At 35.0% G+C, this 27310-nt stretch overlaps 1 protein-coding gene across 4 annotated transcripts in view; it reads right to left on the bottom strand.

Annotated features, from left to right (window-relative positions):
- Window positions 1-27310, bottom strand: part of NCAM2 (neural cell adhesion molecule 2) — a 564569-nt gene that overhangs the window by 476085 nt on the left and 61174 nt on the right. The gene's annotated exons all lie outside the window — the stretch shown is intronic.

Here is a 27310-nt window from a genome sequence, read left to right as displayed (position 1 = left end):
GATTGAACAGCAGCCTTTGGCTCAGGAGCCCAGCTGGACAAGTGAGAAGTCAAGCAAAACGAGCATGAGATAGCAACATGGCTGGAACTGAAATATGAGGCCAGTGTAAGCTGAGGAACCCAGCCAGTGGAGAGATAACCGGAGCAGATGTGCAGAGGGCAAAGTTCCAGGACAGAAAGGGCAGGGAGGGTAGAGGGAAGACAGTGCCCAATCTGGCAAGTTGCCATGCAGTAAGCTCTTTACCCAGGTTCCTGAATGCATGCATCCTTTCAAGAAACTCCCTTTTTGAAGGAAATTAAGAAACTCTCCATTCTTTATAATTAAAAAAAAAAACCTAACTAGATACACATAATGGTTAATTACAATAATAAGATTAACAACAATAACTTTGCAAGATTTTTGTACAGGCTTTAACTTAATCAAGTATATTTTGAATAAAGAGATTCAATTTCAGGTTTTCATAATCCTGTGTTAATGGAAGAATTTGTCCCATTGACTGAAGATGGTAACTGTGGAGCAGAAGTGGCGATAGAAGGAAGGGTGCATACGTTTCTCTAGTTCCTGTAAAATCACATCAGCACAGTGACTATTGAAGCCCAATATTCAAGCATTGTATTTATATTTTATTTAACATGAGCAACACTTTCAAATACAAAAAGGTACTATTTTTACTATGAGCCCTAAGTATAAAGCTCTATAATTTTAACTCCTATAAATTATTCATCCATATAAACAAATATTTATTGAATGCTAATTACATTATCAGTGCCTTACAAGACAACTGGGAAACAAAAGATTTGAGGGGAAAAAATAACATTCCCTACCTCCATGGCATGAAGAGGAAGTGTCCAAATACGACACTTTCTCAATCCATATGTATGACATGCAAAAATGAAAGTAAATTTCTTATGTTTTATTACATTATTGTTTACAATAATCTCAAATTGGAAGAAACTTAAAAATCATACATACTTAAAAATCATACTTGCTGTTTGACTCTACTTATATAACATTTTTGAAATGACAAAATTTTGTAAATAGTAGGCAGATAAGTAATTGTCAGGAGTTAGAAACTGAAGCAAGGGTTAAGAAGGAGAGAAATGAGTGTGGTTATAAAAGAACAACATGAAAAACACTTGTGACATTGTAACTATTCAGTATCTTGACAATGGTGGTTAATAGGAATCTAAACAGATGATAAAACTGTTTAGAACTTATCACCAGTTACGGTATGAATGTTTATATCCTCTCAAAATCCACATGTTGAAATCCTAAACCCCAAGGTAAGGGTGTTAGGAGGAGGGGCCTTTGGAGGTTATTAGGTCGTGAAGGCAGAACCCTCATGAATGAGATTAGCACTCTTTTTTGAAAAGAGAGCCCAGAGAGCCTCCTGGCCCCTTCTGCCATGTAAGGACACAGCAAAACAATGGCCTTCTACAAACCAGGAAGTGAGCCCTCAACAGACATCAAACTGGCTGCTTTTTGATCTAGGTCTTCCCAGCCTCCAGAACCGTAAGAAATAAATTTCTGTTGTTTAAGCCACCCAATTTATGGTGTTTTTGTTATAGCAGGCCTAATGGACTAAGACACCATCCACCCTCCCCAACATATACACAAATGAATACAAGTAAAGTTAGAGTAAATTTAAATAAGATAGGTATAATTTATCAATGTCAATATCCTAGTTATGATATTACATTACCGTTTTCCAAAATGCTGTCATTGGGAGAAACTGGGCAAAGTATATAAAAATATCTTAGCATAATTTCTCACAGCTATCTGTGAATCCATAATTATCTCAAAAAATAGAATTTTAAAAAAGATGAGGCTGGGGGTGGTGGCTCGCATCTGTAATCCCAGCAATGTGGGATGCCGGGGTGGGCAAATCACTTGAGGTGAGAAGTTCAAGCAGCCTGGGCAACATAGTGAAATCTCATCTCTACTAAAAACATGAAAGATTAGTTGGGTGGGGTGACGTGCACCTGCAATCCCAGCTACTTGGGAGGCTGAGAAGTGAGGATCATGGGGAGGCAGAGGTTGCAGTGAGCTGAAATCACACCACTGCACTCCAGCCTGGGCAACCAGAGTGAGACCCTGTCTCAAAAAAAAAAATGACGATTTATAGTGTTCAGCTTGGGTCTAGATTCCAAGTTCAGCTTGGATATCTATAAAAAACTAGTCTCAACAATTTGAACTTCAGTTTTCTCCCCTGTTAAATGCAAATAATAATTACCAGCAAAGTAATAATAAAATGGAGTAATAAGTACTACCAAATACCAAAGATACAACTTTATTCATTCATTCACTCCTCTATCCAAATATCAGGCACAGACCGGGTTCCATGTACCACGTTAAGAAGCTGGGAATATAAATGTTACTACTACTGTACTGCCATTATCACTACTCTTGCTGTTGTTACTACTACTATTACTGATTATAATAGAGCTTCCTGACCTCAAAAATGCATAAGCCAGCAAGAGAGACAAATTTACAGAGATATTCTGTTCTGACAAATGCTTTGATAGAAGTAAAGGCTGCTCAAGGAGCAAACAGTAGACCTCTAACTCAGATTTCTAAAAAGAGAAACTAGGAAGCTTTCCAGAGTACAGGATGTTTGGATATTTGACCTCAATTCTGAAAGTAACATAGGTGTCCAGCAGAGTGGAAGAGCTTCTCAGGGAGAGGAAACAGAAGTACAAAGGTTCAAATACCTAAGAGATGGTGGATTTGTGAAAATCTAAGGCAGGCACTACAGCTAGAACAAAAAGATGGAGAGGAGAAAACTGCAGTTCTAATACATAAAAACACATGACATAAAGATGAACATAATAAATCAGCCCAGTAAAACCTTCAGTTGGCATCAAAGACTCAGGTTACCTCCCAAGTACCCTCCACATGCATAGCAAATATAAAACATTTTAAGTATTGGAAGCAATGATATAATGATGTAATAGTAGTGGTAAAAATAGCATAGGCAGTAGCAATAATCAGTGTAACTTTTACAGAAGACTTTATTTAAATGAAACCTAATTTCTATTGAGCTAGCTACTTTTAAACCTAAATTTAATTATCGTGGTAGAGAATTTAGTCTGTGAAACAGGACACTTAAGGCAAATGCCACCTATGGCAATGGTCATAAGATGACCAAAACTTTTTTTTAAATTAGAAATTACTGAGCAATTATTCAATGCATACAGCACTTCTATACTTATTGCAATCAATAAGGTGGTTTTTTTTTTGGTTTGGTTTGGTTTGGTTTGGTTTTGAGCTCTGATAGGTATAAAGCATGAGAGAATTCTTTTTTTTTTTTTTTTTCAGACGGAGTCTCATTCTGTCGCCCAGGCTGGAGTGCAGTGGTGCGATCTCAGCTCACTGCAACCTCTGCCTCCCAGGTTCAAGCGATTCTCCTGTCTCAGCCTTCCGAGTAGCTGGGACTACATGCTCCTGCCAGCACGCTCGGCTAATTTTTGTATTTTTAGTAGAGACGGGGTTTCACCTTGTTGGTCAGGCTGGTCTCAAACTCCTGATCCACCTGTCTCTGCCTCCCAAAGTGCTGGGATTACAGCCGTGAGCCACCGCGCCCAGCCCAAAACTTTTTTTAAATTAAAAATTACTGAGCAATTATTGAATGCATACAGCACTTCTATACTTATTGCAATCAATAAGGCGTTTGTTTTATAGCTCTGATAGGTATAAAGCATGAGAGAATTTGTTTTTCTTTTTTTTTTCTTTTTTTTTGAGAGGGAGTCTCATTCTGTCACCCTGCCTGGAGTGCAGTGGCAAGATCTAGGCTCACTGCAACCTCTCCCTCCTGGATTCAAGCAATTCTCCTGCCTCAGCCTCCCTAGTAATTGAGATTACAGGCACGCACCACCACGCCCGGCTAAGTTTTGTATTTTTAGTAGAGATGGGGTTTCACCATGTTGGCCAGGCTGGTCTTGAACTCCGGACCTAATGTGATCCGCTCGCCTCAGCCTCCCAAAGTGCTGGGATTACAGGCGCGAGCCACCATGCCCAGTTGAGAATTCTTAATAAGTAATACCTTGTCCTTTTTGTTACAGTAGGTAGCTAGTCAGGAATAGGCAGGGCAGATGGTTCCACCTCAACACACACCAGGAACGTCAGGCAACCCTCAGGTGATGGTCAGGTGGTTGTTAACTGTCTCGCTCAGATAATAATTGGTGACAGCCGGCGTCAGGGAAAGGCACTCTCCCAATAGATAGAAAACACCTGAAACTCAGTAGCTTCCCGACAAGATCTCAGGAGTTGGGTGAGTGAGCTCAAGCATGTGCATTAAGAAGCAAAATGGCAGAATTTAACTGGTAAACGACCTCCTAGGAGCATTCAGCCGGTAAGGGAAGAACGCCTAAGTGAGCACGCGTACAACTCTAGTAAACACACTGCGCATGCTCCCCTCCCAAGCGCAAGCAGGCCACTGTGCACGTGGACAGCCCACCCCAAGGGAAGAACCAGGGCGAAGTAATGCAAGATCCTGGAAGTATGCCATCATATAAAACTCTAAGTCAAAAGGTCAAACCGTGCACTTGATCTCTCAAGGCGCCTGGTTGGCCCTCTTCTAAGTGTAGTTTACTTCATTTCATTCCTGTTCTAAAGTGTTTTAATAAACTTTCATTCCCGCTCTAAAACTTGCCTCAATCTCCCTTTCTGCCTTATACCCATTGGTCGAACATTTTCTTCTGAGGAGGCAAGAACTGAGGTTTGCTGAAGACAGTATGAATCTGCCTCTAGTAACACTTTAAGCCCCAGAAGCTCACGGATAGTCACAACAGAAATTTACCTGAATAATTCTATAATAATCTAGAGAGTAATAAATGTTAGGGGTATGAATCAATGTTTTTTTTAATGATCTTATCAATTCCAACTTAAGAAGTCTTTTTTTTTTTTTTTTTGGACAGAGTTTTGCTCTTGTTGCCCAGGCTGGAGTGCAATGGCACAATCTCAGCTCACTACAACCTCCACATCCCAGGTTCAAGCGATTCTCTTGCCTCAGCCTCCCAAATAGCTGGGATTACAGACATGTGCCACCACACCTGGCTAATTTTGTATTTTTAGTGGAGATGGGGTTTCTCCATGTTGGTCAGGCTGGTCTTGGACCTCAGGTGATCTGCCCACCTCGGCCTCCCAAAATGCTGGGATTACAGGCTTGAGCCACCGTGCCCCGCCAGGAAGTCTTTAATTGGGGTAAAGGTGAAATGCTAATGTCTTTAGGTGTTTTTTGGACATTTTATCTGTTTATAATAGCTTTATTGTGATGTAATCATTACACAAAAATACTGCACATGTTTAATGTATACAATTTGATGGGACTGAGCAAATACATACACCCATGAAACCATCATTACTATTAAGGCAATAAATATATCCATCACCTCCAAAAGTTTCCTTTGCCCTTTTGTTTTTGTTTTGTTTTGGGAAGCTCATTTGCATGTATAAGAACACTTGAGATCTACCCTCTTAACAAAATTTTAAGTTCATAATACACTATTGTTAATATAGGCATTATTTTGTTCAGTAGTAGCATCTTTAAATAAAAGCATGATTGTTCCAGGCAGGAGCAGCAAGCAAAGGATGTTTTAAACACAAAGAAAATAGATGTTTCATGTAGGTAACAGTTATAGCACTGAATATTTGAAAAATGTGACAGGCACAGTGTTACCCAGATGGTGAACAGACTCTTAGAGTAAGCTGGCAAGATAGTCTTAATGTCATAGGATGGGAAGTTATCAATATTTTTAAGGAGATGAGTCTTTTAGAAGACAACCCAGTGATAATGTGAAGGAGAGAGTAGCTGGGTAGGGGGCAGAAACAAAGGGGAGGTGGAAGAAGTTACAGCAATAACACAAGAGTGTCATGGTGATGGCCTGAATAAGAAAAGAACGCAGTGACTAAAAAAAAAAAAAAAAAAGGGCAAGAGAATTTTCACTAAAGCAGAATTTAGAAAACATGATATTCATTTCCTTATCAATTACTGTAATACATTGTTTACCCCTTTAAAATATTTTAAGAAATCCTTTTAGCACAATTTTCATGCAGTCTTATTTTCCCCCTAAATATAAGTTCCTGAGGTCAGAAATGTGTTTTCATCTTTGACATTTCTACAAATTCTGTCATAGCTTCTAACTCATAGAGGTGTCTTACTAAAAGTTTATTGAATGAATGAAATTATCTGTTAAGAAAGATAAAAGCAAAAATCATCTCTAAGATGAAACAGGAATTCAGAGTAAGAAGTTCATATGCAACTGAATTCAAAAGAAACTGTTTGTTTGTTTGTTTGTTTTTTATTTTACTTTAAGTTCCAGGATACACGTCCAGAACATGCAGGTTTGTTACATAGATACACGTGTGCCATGGTGTTTTGCTTCACCTATCAACCCTTCAGCGAGGTTTTAAGCCCTGCATGTATTAGCTATTTGTCCTGATGCTCTCCCTTCCCTTACCCCCCATCACCAACAGACCCCGGTGTGTGTTCTTCCCCTCTCTGTTTCCATGTGGTATCACTGTTCAACTCCCACTTATGAGTGAGAACATGCAGTGTTTGGTTTTCTGTTCCTGTGTTAGTTTGCTAAGGATGATAGCTTCCAGCTTCATCCATGTCTTTGCAAAAGACATGATCTCAGTCTGTTTTATGGCTACATAGTATTCCATGGTGTATATGTGCCATATTTTATCTAATCTATCATTGATGGGTATTTGGGTTGGTTCTATGTGTTTGTTATTGTAAACACTGCTGCAATAAACATACATGTGCATGTATCTTTATAATATAATGATTTATATTCCTTTGGGTATATACCCAGTAACGGGATTGCTGGGTCAAATGGTATTGCTGGTTCTAGATCCCTGAGGAATCACCACACTGTATTCCACAATGGTTAAACTAATTTATATTCCCACCAACAGTGTAAAAGCGTTCCCATTTCTCCACAGTCTCGCCAGCATCTGTTGTTTCTTGGCTTTTTAACAATTGCCATTTTGACCAGCGTGCAATGGTATTGCATTGTGGTTTCGATTTGCAAGACATGACATTTTTTACACATTTGAATTATATAAAGCTTTGTTTCATTCTACAGCCAAAGGAACATCACCAATAAATAAAGAGTTGTTTGTGAATATTATAATCTTCTTCACCTTTGGCTACATCTGCACAAAGCAGGATGGCAAGATAATTAATAAAATGAACTAATTTATCTTTTTAACAATTATAATTTTTACATGATTAAAGCACATATATACCTGAGCACTCTAATACATGAACACACTATATTTTTCCCTAATAAAAATGGCTGAGAATAAACTAAAGGTAATAATATTAATGCTTCTATTTTGTTATAAGTTAGCATAAAACAAAATCAAATAAACTCCCCTTATAAGTGAGACAGTATCTTTTATTTATAAGTAAGCTATATCCACAGTATAATATACATTAGAATTTTACTGATTTTAATTTTACTATCACTAAGATAATTTTGGTACTATTTCTATTACCTAAAAACAAAATTTGCTTGTAAGATTCTATAAATAAAGTAACCTTCAAAATTTACTGGTACACCTCACCAATACTTTATTTTAAAAAGGTTAGATGAGACTTGGCCAGTAAAAGTTACATATCAGTTTTTTCCCTAAGAGAGAGTATTGAGTAAATGTGTAAAATAATGTGCCAATAAATGAATATACTTATGTGATATAAAATGTTTACCTATAAATAATCTATTTTTAAAAACAGTTAAAATACATCTGAAACTGTTTCTAATGGAGCCAATGAAAGTTCATTTCAAATTCATCTTAAAATTTTGAGTTACTGCCTCTATTTGTTTAGACTATTTTATTTACTCTTCCAGGAGAAACATAATATTTATTTTGTACTTCTCTTTAGTTTTTACTTATAAAATTTGCATTGCTAACATGAAAGCAAAGGTCCTGGTTTTTTAGAGCATATAAAATTTGTTACATATGGGCATGCTCATTTACAAAATGTTACACTGTGGGCCTCATTAATCTGAAATCAAGAAACAGATGGAGTAACAGAGGTCTATTGTTTTTATTTCTGTACAATGACCAGTAGATGCTTCTTTCTCAATAATCCTTCAATTATCCTTCAAAGTTTATCAAGGATCTATCCTACCAATAATCATTAAAATGAAGTTATAATAGAAGGCAGAATGTTTTCTCTTTTAGGCTTAAATCATTTAATGTGAAGATATTGGGATGAAGTAAAATGTTAAGTTAATTCCAAAGCCACACATAATTTACATTAAATAATCACCGTATCAGTTGCAAATTACAGAATAAATAATCTATGACAGGCACCTCATCTAAACGATGTTGCCATAAAGTTTTCTTGGAAAATAGGAAAAGTTTCCTTAATAAAAATCTAAAAACAAGGGAAGTTGAGTAACTTGCTCAAGATCACAGATGATATATGTGGTAGAAAATGATTCAAAACCTCACTTTTCTGACCTCTCCACTCCACACACTGCCTCTTTTTCTCTTATGACCAAACTCTGATAATGGAAAGAAATCAGCCTCAACAATTGGGCCAAGGTTGCAGTCACCTCAGACTCTATGTCAATGTACTCATTCTGCAAAGGACAGTCCTCCAATTCTACTACCGTTCCTGGCTCAGTGAAAGAAGAAAACTGAGAAAGAAGCTATGTACATAAATGGCTTATTGGATTCTTCCCATTTTGCTCCAAGACAAAAGACCAGCTGAAGCCAAAAATGTTATTTTCACTGAGCATTTTTTTTAAAAAGCCGATTACAAAACTGTACAGTTTTGTATCTTCATACACTTAGTTGTGAGTATGCTAAAAACTAAACTTCATGAATTATATGTACTACTGAATATCAGGAGGATTCTTTATTTTGAAATCTACAACTGTTAGAAAATACGAAAAATGAGATCAAAGTAGACTGACCCAGTTTTAAAACAAATGATGATTAGAGAAAAAACAAAGGACGGAAGAGGGAATGGCATGTTTCAAACTTAACTGACAGAAATATAAAGATCTTTAAAAGGGAAAACTAGACAAAGCAAAATGTGCACAAAAGAACATAGTTAAAAAAAATTAAATGGCTCTAATTTTCTAACAAATTTTTGCAAGTATAAGCCCAAAATAATTACTTAGCAAAGCATTCAAAGAGATCACAACAGAAACTGAAGAACATGCTTTTTGTTTATTTTTTAGTAAATTATAAGGGACCAAGTTTCATTATGTGCTGCATTAAATGCACAGTCAGCTTAAACAAATCCCATAAAAGTACTAGAGAAGAAAGTTTTCAGTTCATTTCCCTTGTAATATAAATTATACTTTTATAGAACTTCTTTTGAAAATGCTGATTTTTATGGTCATATTCTTTTTTTTTTTTTGAGATGGGAGTCTCACTCTGTCACTCAGGCTGGAGTGCAGTGGCATGATCTAGCCTCACTTCAACCTCCGCCTCTTGGGTGCAAGCGATTCTCCTACCTCAGCCTCCTGAGTGGCTGGGATTACAGGCAGATGCCACCATGCCTGGCTAATTTTTGTATTTTTAGTTGAGACGAGGTTTCACCATGTTGGCCCAACTGTTCTTGAACTCCTGACCTCAGGTGATCCACCCGCCTCAGCCTCCCAAAGTGCTGGGATTAAAGGCGTGAGCCACCGCACCTGGCCAATCATATTCTTAAGCTACATCATTTTAAACATGAAGATTTTTATTTATTTTTCTTAAAGGAGAAAAACTATATGTTTATTTCAACATACCCAGGAAATAAATGTACTTGATAAAATTCAATACCCATTTATGATAAAAATAAAACAAAACATGATAAAACAACAACAAAACCCACAAATTCTTTGCAAACCAGGAATAAAAGGAAATTTCCTCATTTTAATAAAAGGTATCTGTGAAAACTCTACAGCTAACAACATAATTAATGGTGAAATACTGAACACTTTCCTCCTAGGATGAAGAACAAGGCAAATACATCTGTCCTCACCATTTCTATTCAATGTTGCACTAAAGCCAAGAAAAATTTAAAAACATACATACTAAAAAGAGTATCTTTATCACACACAGCGTTAATAAATCAAATCAGCTTTGTTGCAGGACAATATCAATATAAGAAAATGAACTGTATTTCTTTGTTTTTCCTTTTTTAAAAAAATTTACTTTAAGTACTGGGATACATGTTCAGAATGTGCAGGATTTTTACAGAAGTATACACATGCCATGGTGGTTTGCTGCATCCATCAACCCGTCATCTATATTAGGTATTTCTCCTAATGTTATCCCTCACATAGCTCCACACCCACCAACAGGCCCCAGTGTGTGATGCTCTCCTCCCTGTGTCCATGTGTTCTCATTGTTCAACTCCCACTTATGAGTGAGAACATGCAGTGTTTGGTTCTCTGATCCTGTGTTAGTTTGCTGAGGATGGTTTCCAGCTTCACCTATGTCCCTGCAAAGGACATGAACTCATCCTTTTTTATGGCTGCATAGTATTCCATGCTGTACCTGTGCCACATTTTCTTTATCCTCTCTATCACTGATGGGCATTTGGGTTGGTTCCAAGTCTTTGCTATTGTGAATAGTGCTGCAATAAACATACATGTGCATGTGTCTTTATAAAATGATGAAGAGTTTCACACACATAAAACCATCACCACCATCATCAACAGAGACATGACCTTCATAGTTTCCCTGCATCGATTCTGTCACAAAAATCTAACTGGATTTTATTAAAATCAGACTGGACAAGAAGAAAAGATAGAGGAAGCAAGAAAGAACGAGTGTTAGCTTGACCCATCTAATTGTAGGGATGGCTCCAGATTCTGCAAAAGCGAAACAGTGCTTCTCACCTTCTCCACCTGCCAAACCTGACTCCCATAATGAAATCCAGTTCCTGGTCCATCTGGAAGAGTCCAGCACATTGACCTGGGGTCTAAGATTAGGTCAGAGGAGATCCCTTTCCACCCGATCCTGAATATGAAAGTAAACCTTCATGGTGTCTTTACACTTAACATGTGTCACACACATTCATTTTATCAAATCAAATTTATGTAAAATAAATGTAATTAATGTAAAATGAATGTCAATTAATAAATGTAAAATAAATTAAATGCTAACAAATAAATGTAATAATAAATGTAATAAATGCTAATAAATAAATGTAAATTAATGTAAAATAAATGTAATTAATGTAAAATAAATGTAATATTTATTTTATCTAAAATAAATTTTAGATAAATGTAAAATAATTTTGGATAAATGTAAAATAAAATAAAATTTATTTTGCATTCACAAAATAGTTAAAATTATATTATACATCATAATTTTCTAAGACTAAATTGATATTCAATTACATTTCTTTATGTACTATATGATGGACAGAAATATAGCATACTTGGAAATTTTTCTAAAGGGATAGGATATTAAATGTGATTTTCACAGTGACAATTTTATTACATAATTATGGATGTGTAATTATATCAAATGAATGTTAAGCAAACAAACTTGTAATAAAAACAATATAATATTAGGAACTACCAAGAGCACTGTGTTGTAGAAATTGCTAAGGGAGGGAATCAGAAGGTCCCAATTTTTTTCCTGGCTCTGAAAAAAAGTTTCTGACCCTCTGCTAGTCACTTTAAATCCTCAATCAGAGTCTCAGGTTCGTCTTCTGTAAAATATGGAAGATAAACCTGCCTAACATATATTCTGGTTATTAGGACTGGAAACGAGCATATATTAGAATTTCTTGTCATGTTATGCGACCTAAAATGCCTGCACTTGATAGGCTAGGGGAATTGTTGATTGACTGTTTCTAAAACTGGATTGGACAATGTGGTTGTATGGAGTGGGCTTCATACCTTCAGCTATTAATTACTTAATTACTCGGTCTGAGGTATGTTAAAGGTACAGTGAAAATCAGAGACACAGCTCCTCTGTTGTACATGTCATAGCATGTGCAGGGTCTTAGAGAAATGCTAGGTTAATTGCTCACTGAAATTTTGCAGGATGCACTGAATGTGTTATGAGTGAGGCATAATACATTAGATATAACACAGGATGCAATGTATTGTCGGTGAGGTTTAAACTTTAGCGTCATATATGGCTTTTGAAATGGCCATCTCCAAGTAATTTGCTGAAAAAAGTACTTGATTAAATATTGTGATGTGTATCTTACATTTGCAACATTTTTAGACACAGATTAATAATAGTATACTATCAACTATAAAACTTAATTACCAGAAAATCTTAACAATTACAGTGTTTTCAGTGGTAGAACTAAAAATTTTATGGAATTTTAAAAGGAAGTCTTGGTGAATAGCATTTATAATGTGTCCAGCAATAGATGAATGGACAGATAAAATGTGATATATGCGTACAATGGAATATAATTCAGCCTTAAAAAGAAAATAAATTTTGACACATGCTGCAATATGAATGAACCTTCAAGTCATTAGGCTAAGTGAAATAATCCAATCACAAAAACAAATACTGCATTATTCCACTTATATGAAGTACACAGAGTAGCCAAATTCAGAGAGACATAAAGTACACTGGAGATAGTCAGGGACTGGAGGTAGGAGAGAATTGAAAGTTATTGCTTAATGGGTATGAAGTTTCAGTTTGAGAAGTTGAAACAGTTCTGGAGATGGATGGTGGGATGGTCACACAACATTGTGAATATACTCACTGCCACTGAACTACACACTTCAAAATGCCTAAATGATAAAAATTGTGTATTATGTATATTTTACCACAGGAAAAAGTTATAAATAAATCTTTAAAAAATTGTAAATATATATTTATTAAAATTAAATAGAAGTCAATACTAAAATAAATAGGGCAGCAGTAAATTTTAGGCAACTTACACTAATAATGGGCACTCAACAATTTGTATTCTTTTAGTAATACAAGCAGAATTTCCATGTTTGAAAGTTTCAATGAAACATTTTCAGATCCATTTCCCTTTGTAGATGGTAATATCCCCACCAGCAAAAAGTCTAATTTATTTATCTGGTCCTCTATAAAACTTTTTAATGATATTTTACATTGTCATACAATGCCACTGAACATTTTTCCTTCCATTCCTCTATAATAGTTTGATTTTAGCTTTTGAAATTTTGTAAGTTTTCTATAAGTATTTCTTAAATGAAGATCTTAGATTTGTCCGTGAGATCTTAACTAATTTTTGATATAAGAGAAACATTTTAGAGGCAGCCAGTATGTACATGGTCACTCTTTCCTTACAATATATTACTGAGAAATAAGCCAACATGGGTTATGTGGTTTCTGATAATTCCATTTCCATTTAAACATGTCATATTCACTACCCTCAAAAATATTACAAATAGGCCAGGTGCTGTGGCTCATGCCTGTAATCCCAGCACTTTGGGAGGATCACAAGGTCGGGAGATCGAGACCATCCTGGCTAACACGGTGAGAACCCGTCTCTACTAAAAATACAAAAAATTAGCTGGGCGTGGTGGCGGGCGCCTGTAGTCCCAGCTACTCGGGAGGCTGAGGCAGGAGAATGGCGTGAACCCAGGAGGTGGAGCTTGCAGTGAGCCAAGATCACGCCACTGCACTCCAGCCTGGGCGACAGAGCAAGACTCCATCTCAAAAAAATATAGATAGATAGATAGACAGATAGATAGATAGACAGATATGACAAATAATTGGGCAGTATACACTTTATTATGTAGCTAACATTTACTGAATCTTTTTTCCATTTCCCTTTTTTCCGCAGGTATTTAAACGTTTGCTTATTAAAATGCCATTTTAATTATTCCATCTTAGAATAATTATAGTTTGTCAATTTCCACAACTTTTTGAAAAACCAGAGGAAAAAATATTAAAAGCAAGTTAATATTATGACGGATGGCTATAAATTATTTTCACTTCTACCTCTATTTTTCAATTTAACTTCTAACTCTATATATCAATGCTATAGCTGCATAAACTTTTTTCAATGCAATACCCGCAACTTCACTTTAAAGGCATGAAAATCTTAAATATCCAGTGTTATCTTCTCAAACACAAAATCAAATGCTTTTTTTTAGCTTGGGCTCTGCACTCTGGACTTGGCTGTCTCCACATTTGTTTTACCATCTCCCAGAACATTTTATTCTGAAAACTTCCCAATTTACAAAGAAGCTGAGAGTTTGGGTCATCAATAACCCCATAAAATTCTCCAATTTGCTTCATTGACTCTAAATTGATAGCAGGCACATCTTTCTCATTTGTTCCCTTCATTCCTCATGTCCCTTCATTCATTTTCTTTCCCTAAGAAAGAAAATGTCTATTCCCTAAGATTGAACAACATGCCTTAAGTTCTTCAATTTTTACATTCTCTTTCTTGAAGATCTTATTTACTCACAGGAATTCGTATATCAGTTTTTCGTGAAAACACTGAAACCTTTATCTCATTTTGTGACTGCTCAGAAGCTTTGATTATGTGTTTGTAATCAGCTGACTCAAATTTCCGCTTTAATAACCCTCAATTTAATTCACTAAGTTTAGAAATGTACTCTCAAAACTTTATTTTCCATTTGCCTTCTTTTCCTTCTGTTTAATGATACTGTCATCCTACCAATTTTCCAAGCTCACTAGAGGCATTTCAAATTATTAAGTGTTCTCCAAATGTAGTATCTAACTACTTTCCATTGTCCTCTCACAATATTTATTGGATAGCCCATTCCTAGCTAGACTGACTACTTACCAACAGGATGTAGGTTACTACCAATTCATCAACAGAGGTGGGAAAGGCTATTGGAATATCCATAATTCTTGCCATCTTTAGTTAATCAGGCACATTTATGCATTCTGCTCACCCAGCAACTCAACACTGACCACCCAATCTCCCTATTTCAAAGTAGTCAATGACTTCTTTACCTATAACATGAAGACCACAGTTATTACCACATGTTAGACCCAAACTTGGTGCAACTTCCCTTTTCAGCCTCCAACTACTCACTGTAAATAAATACTCATGTTTTCCTCACTTTCTTGCCTTCATTTCACCCGCCTCTTCCTCTGTTCAATTCCACTGCCCTCTGTCTACCCTTTTATCACTGCTGATTACTCCTCCTTAATTAGTTTGTTTGTTTTATTAGTGCATCCATCTAATTATATGGCATTTTGACAGTTAAAGACTTTTTGTATTGTCATTTAACTATTTTTTCTATCTTCTATTTGTGCCGTGGTTTTCCATAAATTGATAACATATTTACATATTAGATGATATATATATATACACACTATGTACATATATCAGGTTATATAGGTGTGTGTACTTTTATAAATGGGTTGTTCATTTTTTGTTTTATTGTTTGATATTTTGGTCTCCATAGTAATATGTCTGGAGCTTGATCTTTATAAGTTTCTCCAGGTTCCGTGAAATCTATTATCACTAAATTTTCATGAACCAGGCAATGACATTACTATTTACTTTGTAGGTTGAAACATTTTTTAGCATGCAAGGAACTTATTTAGCGTGCATGCATACACATGCACAAAAACACATTAAATTGCCGGTGTTCACAGTGCATGTGAAGGTAATTGCAAGAAAATATGTTTTAAAAGCAACAATAGAAAGATAAGAAAAGTACAGGACACTATTAAAAAAGGGTGATGAACTCTGTCTTGGGATGTCATAGAAGGTCCCCAGAGGATATTTCACTGCAGTTGAATGCTTAAAGATTGGAAAATTTTCCAGGTAGACATCGAGAGGGGCTGGAAATAAGAAACGTAAAATTCAATCTGGGTTTCCTTCTTTTTTAGCTTTGTACCTCTACCCCTAGGAAATGTCTCATTTTACCACTTATCACTTCCCTACCTTCAAAAGTACAGGCATCATGGTATTAACCTAGCCCCATAATTTGTGTCATACATCTTATTTCTGGAATTCCTCAAAACATCTTTTAAAGGAAGGGTAGGTCAAAAAGTGTTTGAGTGGGTACACAGTTGGGGAATCATCACCACGTATTAGAACTTACCTGTGGCAAAGAGGTATTACTATACTATGGCTAGGCTATGACAGAAAACATTTTCTGTGCTATCAGAAAGAGAATTAAACCTTTTTGGTTTGCAATTACTACTCTGGGAAAATAGTCAAGTTAAGGAAGGAGATGATGTTGATAGTTAATGCATTTTTAACCTAAAAGGTCTCTTCTTTAATATTAACGGTTAAATAAAAATATTATTCATATATAATTTACATTCTCTCTGCTCCTAGAAAATGAACTGATATACACAATGAAAGACACTTCAGTATTAAGTACATATTAATAAATCACCTATATTTCTTCTTAGATAAGAATTAGTGAATTCAACTAGCTTCAGTCAAATTTTTACATGGGGACATAACACACAGTGTATGAAAAACTCTCCAGAGTTTCCATGAGTTTCTGAATATTCTCCATAGTGAAAATTATTACAATTGGATTTCAATCACATGCAATTTAGCTAGAGTACATTATCTGACAAAATCAGTTTTTAAAGTCACATGAAATTGCATCCCTTTGGAAACCAGAAAGTATCAACTTAGCAGAGTGATTCCAGGAAAGCATCTGGCCATGGAAATATGACAGTACTTTTATATTTTAGTATGAGCTACAAGGTTGAACTAGTAGTGAAAAAAGCAATGATGGGTGGTATGAAAATTTTAAATATATATAAAGTGACTTCACAAACTGGAATATTAACAACTTGGAAAAAGTGTGTAGCACCCGTTACGCAGATAATAATACAAAAGAGGAGCATAATAACAGTAAGTCATTGGTCATTGCATACAAATGCAATACCTTGGGAGGCCAAGGTGGGCGGATCATGAGGTCAAGAGTTCAAGACCAGCCTGACCAACATGGTGAAACCCGGTCTCTACTAAAAATACAAAAATTAGCCAGGCGTGGTGGTGCGTGCCGGTAATCCCAGCTACTCAGGAGGCTGAGGCAGAAGAATCGCGTGAACCTGGGAGATGGAGGTTGCAGTGAGCCGAGATTACGCCACTGCACTCCAGCCTGGGCTACAAAGCTAGATTCCATCTCAAAAAAAAAAAAAAAAAAAAATGCAATACCATACCATCACTACCACAGGACACTGTTGCGTGGTGGCTCAGGCCTGTAATCCCAGCACTTAGGGAGACCAAGGCAGGCGGATTACCTGAGGTCAGGAGTTCGAGAACAGCCTGGCCAACATGGTGAAGCCCCATCTGTACTAAAAATACAAAAAATTAGCCAGGCATGGTGGTGGGTGCCTATAATCCCAGCAACTCTAGAGGCTGAGGCAGGAGAATCTCTTGAGTCTGGGAGACAGAGGTTGCAATGAGCCAAGCACCACTGTACTCCAGCCTAGGCGACAGAGCAAGACTCCGTCTCAAAAAAAAAAAAAAAGTTATTATTTTAGTGGTACATAATTAATTAGTCTTTATTTGGTTATGTATGTCTTTCACAAAAAGTTAAATGAACACCTTACATACATGAAAACCAAGTTCCTCAATCAGAAAGTTATTTCTTTCATCAAGAAACTGAGCTTTAAAAATATAACACTTTTTGGAAGACAAGAAGACAAGAAATTCATTTTTCTTTTATGTATCCTGACCCAATTCCTCTGCCCCAATATACATCATCCATCTCTATTATAACCCACATAAAAGGGTCAATGGGCTATATTCCGTAATTCCCTTGATTATACAACTATATGCAAACAAAACATATACTGATTCTAATTTATCAACAGAGAAATAGATCTGGCCCTGCCAGTTTATTTTTTCTCTCATGTTCTTGGAATAATTTAGGCAAGTCTACTTTTTTCTTTCTTCATAGGAATTTAAAATAATTGTATGTAATTAATATAAGTAGAATAATTACGTTAGATTTATACAAAGGTCTTACCAGTGTTTAAAGAGGTGTCTGTGAAAAGTAGGATGATGCAAGAAAGACTAAAGAATGTATTGCATAATATCAGAGTGTGTATTCTCCCAAAGTTTTCAATACATATTGAGAAGAACTGAGTGAAATGTCGGAAAATGCACATTCATATGGTAATTCATATTATTCCTATATAAAAGAGGTAGCCCATGTTTTAAGATCAATATTCCATTATTTGTCTATATATGTCAGTAGCATATTGTAAAATTTATACTTGTTATATTCATTAACATAGTTCTCATGTTTTATTACAAACATGGTACACAATTCCCCTCTTCACACTTGTTTATGAAGTTTATTTTTTCTAGAAAAGAGCACTTTTTAGTAACACATTTTTAATTGGATTAATATTCTTTCTCTCATGCCAGCTTTAAAGATAGATCATTACATCAAACAATTAAGTTTTGCCTTTAAATTTACTGGGTAATACATTTTGTCATATTTAAATATAATTTTATAATAAATATATGTATTTTTAAACATTAAGTATATTAGCAATAATTTCAAAAAGTGTTGTTTATGCATACAGCTCCTTTCTTAATATTTATACTCCATATCTGCATAAACCTACTTAAACAGATGCGTATGTTTTTAATGATTTCCAGTAGCAATATAACATTTAGTTAACATTAAGGTAACATCCCCAGTGGAATGAGTATCTCTAACACATGCTACAGTTATGCTGTAGTCCTCTCCATTGCTAAGATCAAATGACCACTTCTTATCAATAACACAGTAATTCAGTTATTTCCATAGAAACATTAAGAAAACTGACTTCATCTAATAATGCTTTGGGTACATTAAACACTTGTAAACAAATTTTAGCTTGCTATAGGCTTAAATGTGAATATAGTTATAATATTTCAAATGTAAATCTGGTTCCAAAATCATTCTAAATTTCCTTTGGATTTTAAAGTAAAAGACAAAACAACAAAAAGCCAACAACCTAAAATACATCATTAGAAAATTAATTTTACAATTTTACTTTATACTTACATTGAACTTTCTTGTGCATAGAGGCATCAACAGTGGCATGTCAAAAGATCAAGCAGTGTTTCCACAGCTACATCATTTTTTAGCTGTGTCCCATAATGCCAATAAAAATAGCAGAAGCAACAGTAAAACAATAATGGTTTGAATTAAATGCCTTAAAGATGTATATATCTGTGTGTGTTGTATGTTATAAAAAACTGCATTTAGAGTCATATATTCTATATATGGAACAATTCAAATCAAATCAGGTGTCATTTTTAAATGTGCTGATATACAAAAATTAACTTAAAACACCAATCTCCATTGTCTGGCAAAGCAAGCGTATGCTAACAAAAAACTGTATTCAAAGATGAAACTCTGACCATAAAATCAAGCATCTATTGATTTGTAAGAAAATGATAAATTCATCAGCAAAAGATGAATCTCTTTTACATTTCAAATTCTACCAAACTGCAGAGAGAACTGAACAGAGAAATATTCAAATTACATAGAATATCCCATGAGGAAGTATCATCCTTGTGTCTCCAATTTGAAATTCATTCACTGATCATAGGGGCACTTAACAAGGACACTCCCTGCTCAGTAAATCTGGAGACAGGTCATAGAGGCATCTGTTCTCCATATACCTATTTAATGAGGTCATTTGGTACACATACCAAGCATTGGGGAGTGTTTAATTTTTAGTAGGACCATTAATCTAGCTAAGAGTTAGTGAATTAAAACTATCTTTGAATTGAAATAGAACACTCCTTTGTCTAATTTGCTCAAATTTATTGACATAAAACTCTTACATATAAACCGTTTTGTAAATGGCTAAGAATAAATATATTAGTCATAGTACACACTCCATCAAAATAACGAAGCACTTCTATGACCTTGAAGATAATTAGAACTCAACAAATTTTAAACAACGAACATTGAATTTGTCTTGTAATAGCCATCCTCAATGAATTGGGACTCTAGAAACCCTGTGGTATATTGATTATAGAATAATTTTTCAAGGCGTCATTTTTAATAATGAGATACTTACACGATTAGAAACACAATGTAAAGAAGGTTCACCTATTCAAAAATGAGGAGAATAAAAAGTATTCATTCAGTGCCACATCACTTACAGTTTATGATGCTTAGACTGTGGGTTATGTAAAGTATTTGTTGTTTTTGTTTTTGTAGTTGTATTAGGTAGTTTTTGTTATCCACAGATCAGATATAAGTAAAAGCAATAAAGCTTAAGACTCATGTAAATCAAGTGGGAAAAAAAAGACCCATATGACTTAGGGTTTTAATATAATTGTTTGTTAAATGGAATTAAAGAAAAGGAAGTATTATTGGCTTACGACTTCTATAATTTTCTCTTATTTGGAAGTAAGATTTTTTTTTTTTTTTTTTTTTTTTTTTTTTTTTTTGAGACAGAGTCTTACTCTGTCGCACAGGCTGGAGTGCAGTGGTGTGATCTCGGCTCACTGCAACCTCCGCCTCCCCGGTTCAAGCGATTCTCCTGCCTCCAGCTCCTGAATAGCTGGTATTATAGGCTTGCACTATCAGGCCTGGCTAATTTTTGTATTTTTAGTAGCGACGGGGTTTCACCATGTTGGTCAGGCTGCTCTCGAACTCCTGACCTCAGATGATCCACCTGCCTCAGGCTCCCAAAGTGCTGGGATTACAGATGTGAGCCACTGCGCCCACCCTTGGAAGTGAGACTCTTAACCCCAGAAAAGAAATGAGCACAGAGTAATCACGTCGCCCGTTGATCAAGTTCTTATCTCATTTGACATCTAGGTTTACATACTGAAAAATACAGTACCAGTCCCACATGTAAACAGTTATAATAAGCTAAAACCCATTTCCTGAGGCCTTGAGATTAATGTTTCTCAGTTTTCTGTAAAATGATTCAGGATTTTATTACCAGAAACTGTCCATATTAATTTCTACTGAAAACGCCAAAGTGATTTTAAAAAACGACACATCTCAGAGTCATGAACCCTAAGGGGCAAAAGAACACTTGTTCCCACAGCAATTCCTAGAATGACTAACCTAGCTGGTGACCACCTGCAGGTGGAAGACAATGCTTTCAGTGGAGAAAAGACAATAAATGACAGAAACCATAATAGGGGGACCTCAGTAAGACATCAATAATACGATATAGTACAATTCTTAATGAGTTCTGTGATTGAGGAACTTTGGAGCCAAGATATTTAAAGAAGCTTTCTGCCCAGCACATTCCATAGAAGTTCTAGGCCAGCCCTTTTTATGAATGCCAGAATAAAGATTAACATTGTTCTTTAAGATAGCTAGACTGAGTCTCCTTTTATTATACTCTAAAGTTAGAGGGTTTTGTACTTGGATTGAAGTCACAATCCTTAGCATGCCCTCAGTGGCTGGTGGAACCTTGCCCCCACTGATACCTCCAGCCTCAGAGCCTCCACATTCAATGCTGTAGCCACACTGACCTAATTTTGTTTCCAACATGCACTAACATCTCACAACTCAGGGCCTTCACACACCCTGCTCCTTCTACTTGAGATCTGTATCCCCCTAATTCTTTGGCAAGAATCTCCTAGTATCCCTCAGGTCTGAGACCACAGGCCACTTCCTGGATGTCCAAATCCAAACAATTTAACTTTGCTTTCTCCTTGGCTGTTATCAAGAAATCATTATGTGTGCAAATATCACATGCCCATGGCCAGAACAGAAATACAATTGATGTAACAAACTTTATACAAATTTTTTAAGATTTTATCCCAGAGCTTAGTAATATGACTGATAAACAATAAGCTCTTAATACACATACAGAAAAAAAATCAAGTATATAATAATTGTAATGTATACAGTAATAAACATCAAAGAAACCACTGATATTAGTGTATTAAATATTCAAGTTATTGAATGATTTTGATTTTTGTTTTATTTTACTTTATTTTTGCTTCTTTTCTTTCAAAAGTATTACACACATACTAAGGTAAGGATATTAATAACTAGAAAATTTATTTTTTTCTTTTGACACTTTCTATATTCATTTTTAATCTTCCCAATTATACACTTCATTTGGCATTAAAAATGTAACCTGTCCAGGCACGGTGGCTGATGCCTGTAATCCCAGCACTTTGGGAGGCTGAGGCGGGTGGATCACGTGAGGCCAAGAGCTTGAGACCAGCCTGGCCAACATGGTGAAACTCCATCTCTACTAAAAATACAAAAATTAGCCAGGTGTGTTGGCGCATGCCTGTAGTCCCAGCTACTCAGGAGGCTGAGAGGCAAGAGAATCACTTGAACCCAGGAGGCGGAGGTTGCAGTGAGCCCAGGTCGCCACTGCACTCCAGCCTGGGTGACAGAGTGAGACTCCGGCTCAAAAAAAAAAAAAAAAAGAATGTAAAGATAAAGATAAATAGTGCTATGACTTGAGGGACCAGGGTAAAATTTAGGACTGATTCAAAGATATTTTAAGGCTATTTACCTATGCTACAGAACTGGTTTTGCCAGCATTAGGTGCAAATTAAAAAAGTAAGGTAAGATGGACTTTGTACTAGCAGAAAACTACTCAGATTTTTTGTTTTTTGTTAATGTTCATTTTCTCTTTTAGAAGAACTTATATCCAGCATGAATTGCATTATGAGACAATATAACACTAACACTGCAAAGACACTTGGAATGTAAATGCTTTATATTTTGAGAACCAAAATCAAGTATTTCAATTACTTCATCTGTGTATGAGTTATGATGACCTTTCTCTGTATATGACACAATGTTTTTAAATGCTGATAAACTTATGAATTTTTTTCTGAAAATGTTTACATTGTATGATTATTTTCAATCACAGATATGAGGCATAATTGACCTCTTTATCACTATAAAAATTAAAAACAAACAATACATTTTGTCTTTCAAAAAAACTGACCTACTAGTTGGTGCATTCGTTTGCTAGGGCTGCCATTACAAAGTACCACAAACTAGGTGGCTTAAACAACAAAAATTTATCTCAAAGTTCTTGAGACTACAAGTCTGAGATCAAGATATCAGTAGGGTTAGCTCCTTATGAGGGCAAGTCCTAAAGGGCAAGCTTCCTGTTTCCTGAGTGCCTAACACGTGGCTCTGAATAGATGCCCAATATTTGCTGAATGCATAACTCACTGGGATTTGTGAAAATATGTATAAGTTATGATTTACCAGTCAAATATCATTTTCATGATTGTATTACTGTGATTGGAATTGAAATACTATGCTTCTAACTTTATGGATGGGGATGATGATTTCTGCATACTTAGGCGAAAAAAAAGCAAAATAAAAACGACTACAAAATACTTTTGAGATATGTCCGTAAATCAGCATTTTGCAGATGGAAGTAATTTTAAATATATCCCACTATCCTTCAACTTTGTTTATACTTACGTATATGCCAATATTTAAAAACAGAAACAAACCCTCTCTTTTTCAAGATATTTTCCTCACTTAAAGCAAAGCCCCTCTCCTTCCAAATTAATATTAAAATGTTACATTATACCACTTCTAAATATTAAGGAAATATATGAGTGATATCTCCCTTTATCATTTAAGTGAGGAGAGATGGTGTATCTTGGTTAAAGGTGTATCTTGGTTAAAGGTGTCTAGACAATCTATATGTTTTAAAGTCAGTTCTATGTTACCCTCTCCATTATGCCTGCTTTCCAACATAGAAAACACAAAGTGATGACAACCATTATTACATTGAAATACTAGTAATATTCCCGTGATGTTATGGTGATTGAAAATCAAAACATTTTAAGTAAATACATAATTTTTAAAACCTATGATGAATATTTAATAGATTAATATAACTAAGTAACAGTACAAGCCCATATAAAGGATGGTAAGTAGGCATACTGTTAAGACATATCTATGTGTTAAAATAAGTTTATATTTTAAAATATTCAATCAATTTCAAAACATTCAAACGACCTGATTTCTATTATTTTGTCGTAGTACTTATTTCATAAGAAACGATTCAAAAAGAATAGGCTGTATGGTTCCAACGTAAGTAGTATCTTCTGTTTAACTCATCTCTGAACGGATTGATTAAATATTTCCAATCAGGTTATCCATCGAAGGGGCTTCATACTTTTTATGTGGTAAGTTCTATCATCTTAAACCTAGATAATAAAGGTATCATGAATGTTTATCAAGACTGATAGTATAAAATGCATCTAAATCTAAATTATGTGATTATCATTAAAACAGGAACAAACTAAAGCATACCACCTGATGATACAAAATATGTGTTCAGCATCTATAACTGTGATTGTTTATAGCAGCCACCTTGTAATTAAGCCAAGCCCCAGCAATAAGTTTAAATGACACTTAGACTCTGTTCAAGAACACTTTGAAAGAAAATATTGAACATAGGTCTTTAACTCTTTTAGAACAGAAATATCAAATTTTCTGCAGATGATGTAGATTGGTGCTATTTACCTGAACTCTTCAGACTATCACTTAATGCCTACAGCTGTTTTCACTGCTATAAATTGCTACTCTGAAACGTCACATATTTTCACACCTTATACAATCCTTACTCCTTTTTCTCTCAGCAAACTTATGTCTTAAAGAGAGAGGAAAAAAGATGGCATCTGAAAATCTTCCTTACATACAATCTTCATTTTAGGCCCACCTTTCCTTGGCTTCTTCCTTTCTTCTTAGCATTTTTAGTTGCATGCCTGTTGTCCTAGAATAATCTTTTTACCTGGGCCCTGGATGACTTGTCCTGCATTCAAGGGCATTCACCATCAACCAAGACTTTTCTCTTTTAAATCTTCCACTTCTTCTACCGTACATGCTCTAAGCTCACATGAAAATAAGCCAACAAATAGGTTAAAAATGTCCTCTTCAAATAAAACCGTATGTGTGGGTAAATGTCTGTGTGTGTCTATGCTACTCACATCCCCACCACACCATATGAAAAGGAAACACTGCAGTATTCCAATTTTGTCATTTTTTACTCCTGCTTAATAGGGTGTGATAGATTTATATTCCATCATAATAGACAATTTTAATTAGCATTAAGTATTATTAATGTCCCCATATGTCTTGAAAACTTGTTTCTGATAATGTTTTGATTTCTAAAATTGTCTGCTTAAGACAACATTTTAAATATCTGGAAAGAAAATTAAATATATATCCACAGACTTTTTCTCCTTCAGATAAAATAGTTTTTCTAAAAAAAACCTACCAGAATCTAGAAGATTTAGACTAAAAAATACACAGAACCCATATGCAGATATGCTTGTGCATTTAAAACATAATATGTTTGTTTACATATTATTGAATGCTAAAATCAAAATTAATATAATTTGATTATTGTGACTATTTTCACATATGGCATAATCATTTTACTGTTTTTCAGTGATGCGGTAAGCTGAAATACATCAAAATACTACTTTTTTCAATTGGCAATATGCATAAGAAACCCAATTAAATTTAACAGCAGTGGAGTAAATACACTGTGATAAGTATAGCTATAATGGCCACTCACAAATACATGTCAAGCACGTACAAACGCAATCCTCACCTTATTATCAGATTAATTCAGACATGTGAATGGCTGACATGTGAAATTATATTTCACATACTTAATTATAATGATACTAAATCCACAGGGTTAGACATTTCCATATCTGAGCTAACATATTATCAAATAATTGCTCCAACATTACAGCCCTTTAACTTCTAGAGCAGAATTTCTCTGTCTGGACACTATTAATATTTTGCACTTCGTTGAGGGTGGAGGTGCTTTGCATGTAGCATATTTAGCAGCTTCCTTGGTCTCTATCTGCTACATACATATTAGCATCCCAACACCCATGTGCAGTGTGGCGACCAAAAATGTCTCTAGACATTGGCTAATGTGTTCTGCGGGACAAAACATCCTCATTGAGAACCACTATTTTAGAGAATGAGAATGTCTGTTCATCTAAAATCAAAGAGGATACTGTGCAAAACCATTTTTAACTTGTCAATAAAATGTGACTTGTATGAGAAATGCTATGTAAAAGATGAAGTCTAGATTAATATGTACAAGAAGCCATTATATTCCAAATATAAAAAGGTTCTTATGTCAGGTTCCCTAAATAGTATGGCCATTTAGTCCATTGTTGCTATTTATAAAACAATCTTGGCATATACAACTCAGCAGCCACAAAGTCTAGAGTTAAACGTTAATTTTATTTAAATTAAGCTAACCAAAGTTGCATTATCTGAAGTTCTGAAATGCTCTATCTCTGCTGCACTATTTTCTTCCAATAACCTTTCTCAATGTCCCCAAGGCTCTGACTTATTTAGCTTAAAAATGTGGTTTTAAAATTCTCTTCTGGATCAAATGACATTGTAGAAAGTCATTTTCCTGGCTTGGATCTAGTCCTGTCCCTGCCTTTATACATACTTCTCTTATATCTCAAATACTGTACACTGAATCAAAAAATAAAGAAATGCAAAGAAGATGGCATATATAAATTATATAAGACAGCGGGATTCACAAAATGAGTCAAACATGTGACATGACAGCTTAATAAAGAGTTAATATAAACTTAAGTTGCTTTAAAAGAAAAATGTCTATTTCATATTAAACAAGACAGAGATACACATTGTCAAGGAAATATCTGGAATATCAAATTCAGCTATAAATGCCATATTTTAAGTTGCTATTGGAAACTGATGATCATGGATAGTCCTTCAAAAAAAGCACTAGAACATCCTAAAACAGTCTAATAGAAATTCACATGGAGGTATTTGTATTAGTAAGCAATAGTAAGAAATACAATGAAGAACGGAAAAGCAAAAATGCAGTGAATAATAAAATGTTCTGAAAGAGAAAACTCTTCTTTTTCTTCGTTTTTCCATACGGAAATGTATGCAAAACAACATGTATTTCTACATGACTCAATGGGTCAATGCAGAAGTACAATGAATAAAAGAAAAAAAATCCTGTGTGAATTTTAATGCAAGTCTGCTTCCACAAACACCTGAATCCATGGCTGACAAAACAAAAGCGTTCAAAACACTTTACATAGGTTTACACAGGTAAATAAAATACTTGAGGTAACATACTTCTGCCTCTGTAGACAATAGCTACATGTTTCTTTTTATTTTTCCTTGAGAGTATAGACATATTTGGTAATAATCCTTAACACAAATTAACACACATTTAATGCATATTCACAAAATAAAATATAATTTGCTTTATCACAAAGTAGAGAAGTATTCAAAGTGACCCCAACATATAAATGTGAAACTAGGTTTAGGAATTCATATGTGCAATGAAATAATGTCATACAACAAGCACACATACATATGCACACACACATAGCAAGAGAAGTATTCAAAGTGACCCCAACATATAAATGTGAAACTAGGTTTAG

This window comes from Pongo pygmaeus, chromosome 22, assembly GCF_028885625.2.
Source record: "Pongo pygmaeus isolate AG05252 chromosome 22, NHGRI_mPonPyg2-v2.0_pri, whole genome shotgun sequence".
NCBI lineage: Eukaryota > Metazoa > Chordata > Mammalia > Primates > Hominidae > Pongo > Pongo pygmaeus.
This window is presented reverse-complemented; position numbering and strand designations above follow the sequence as displayed.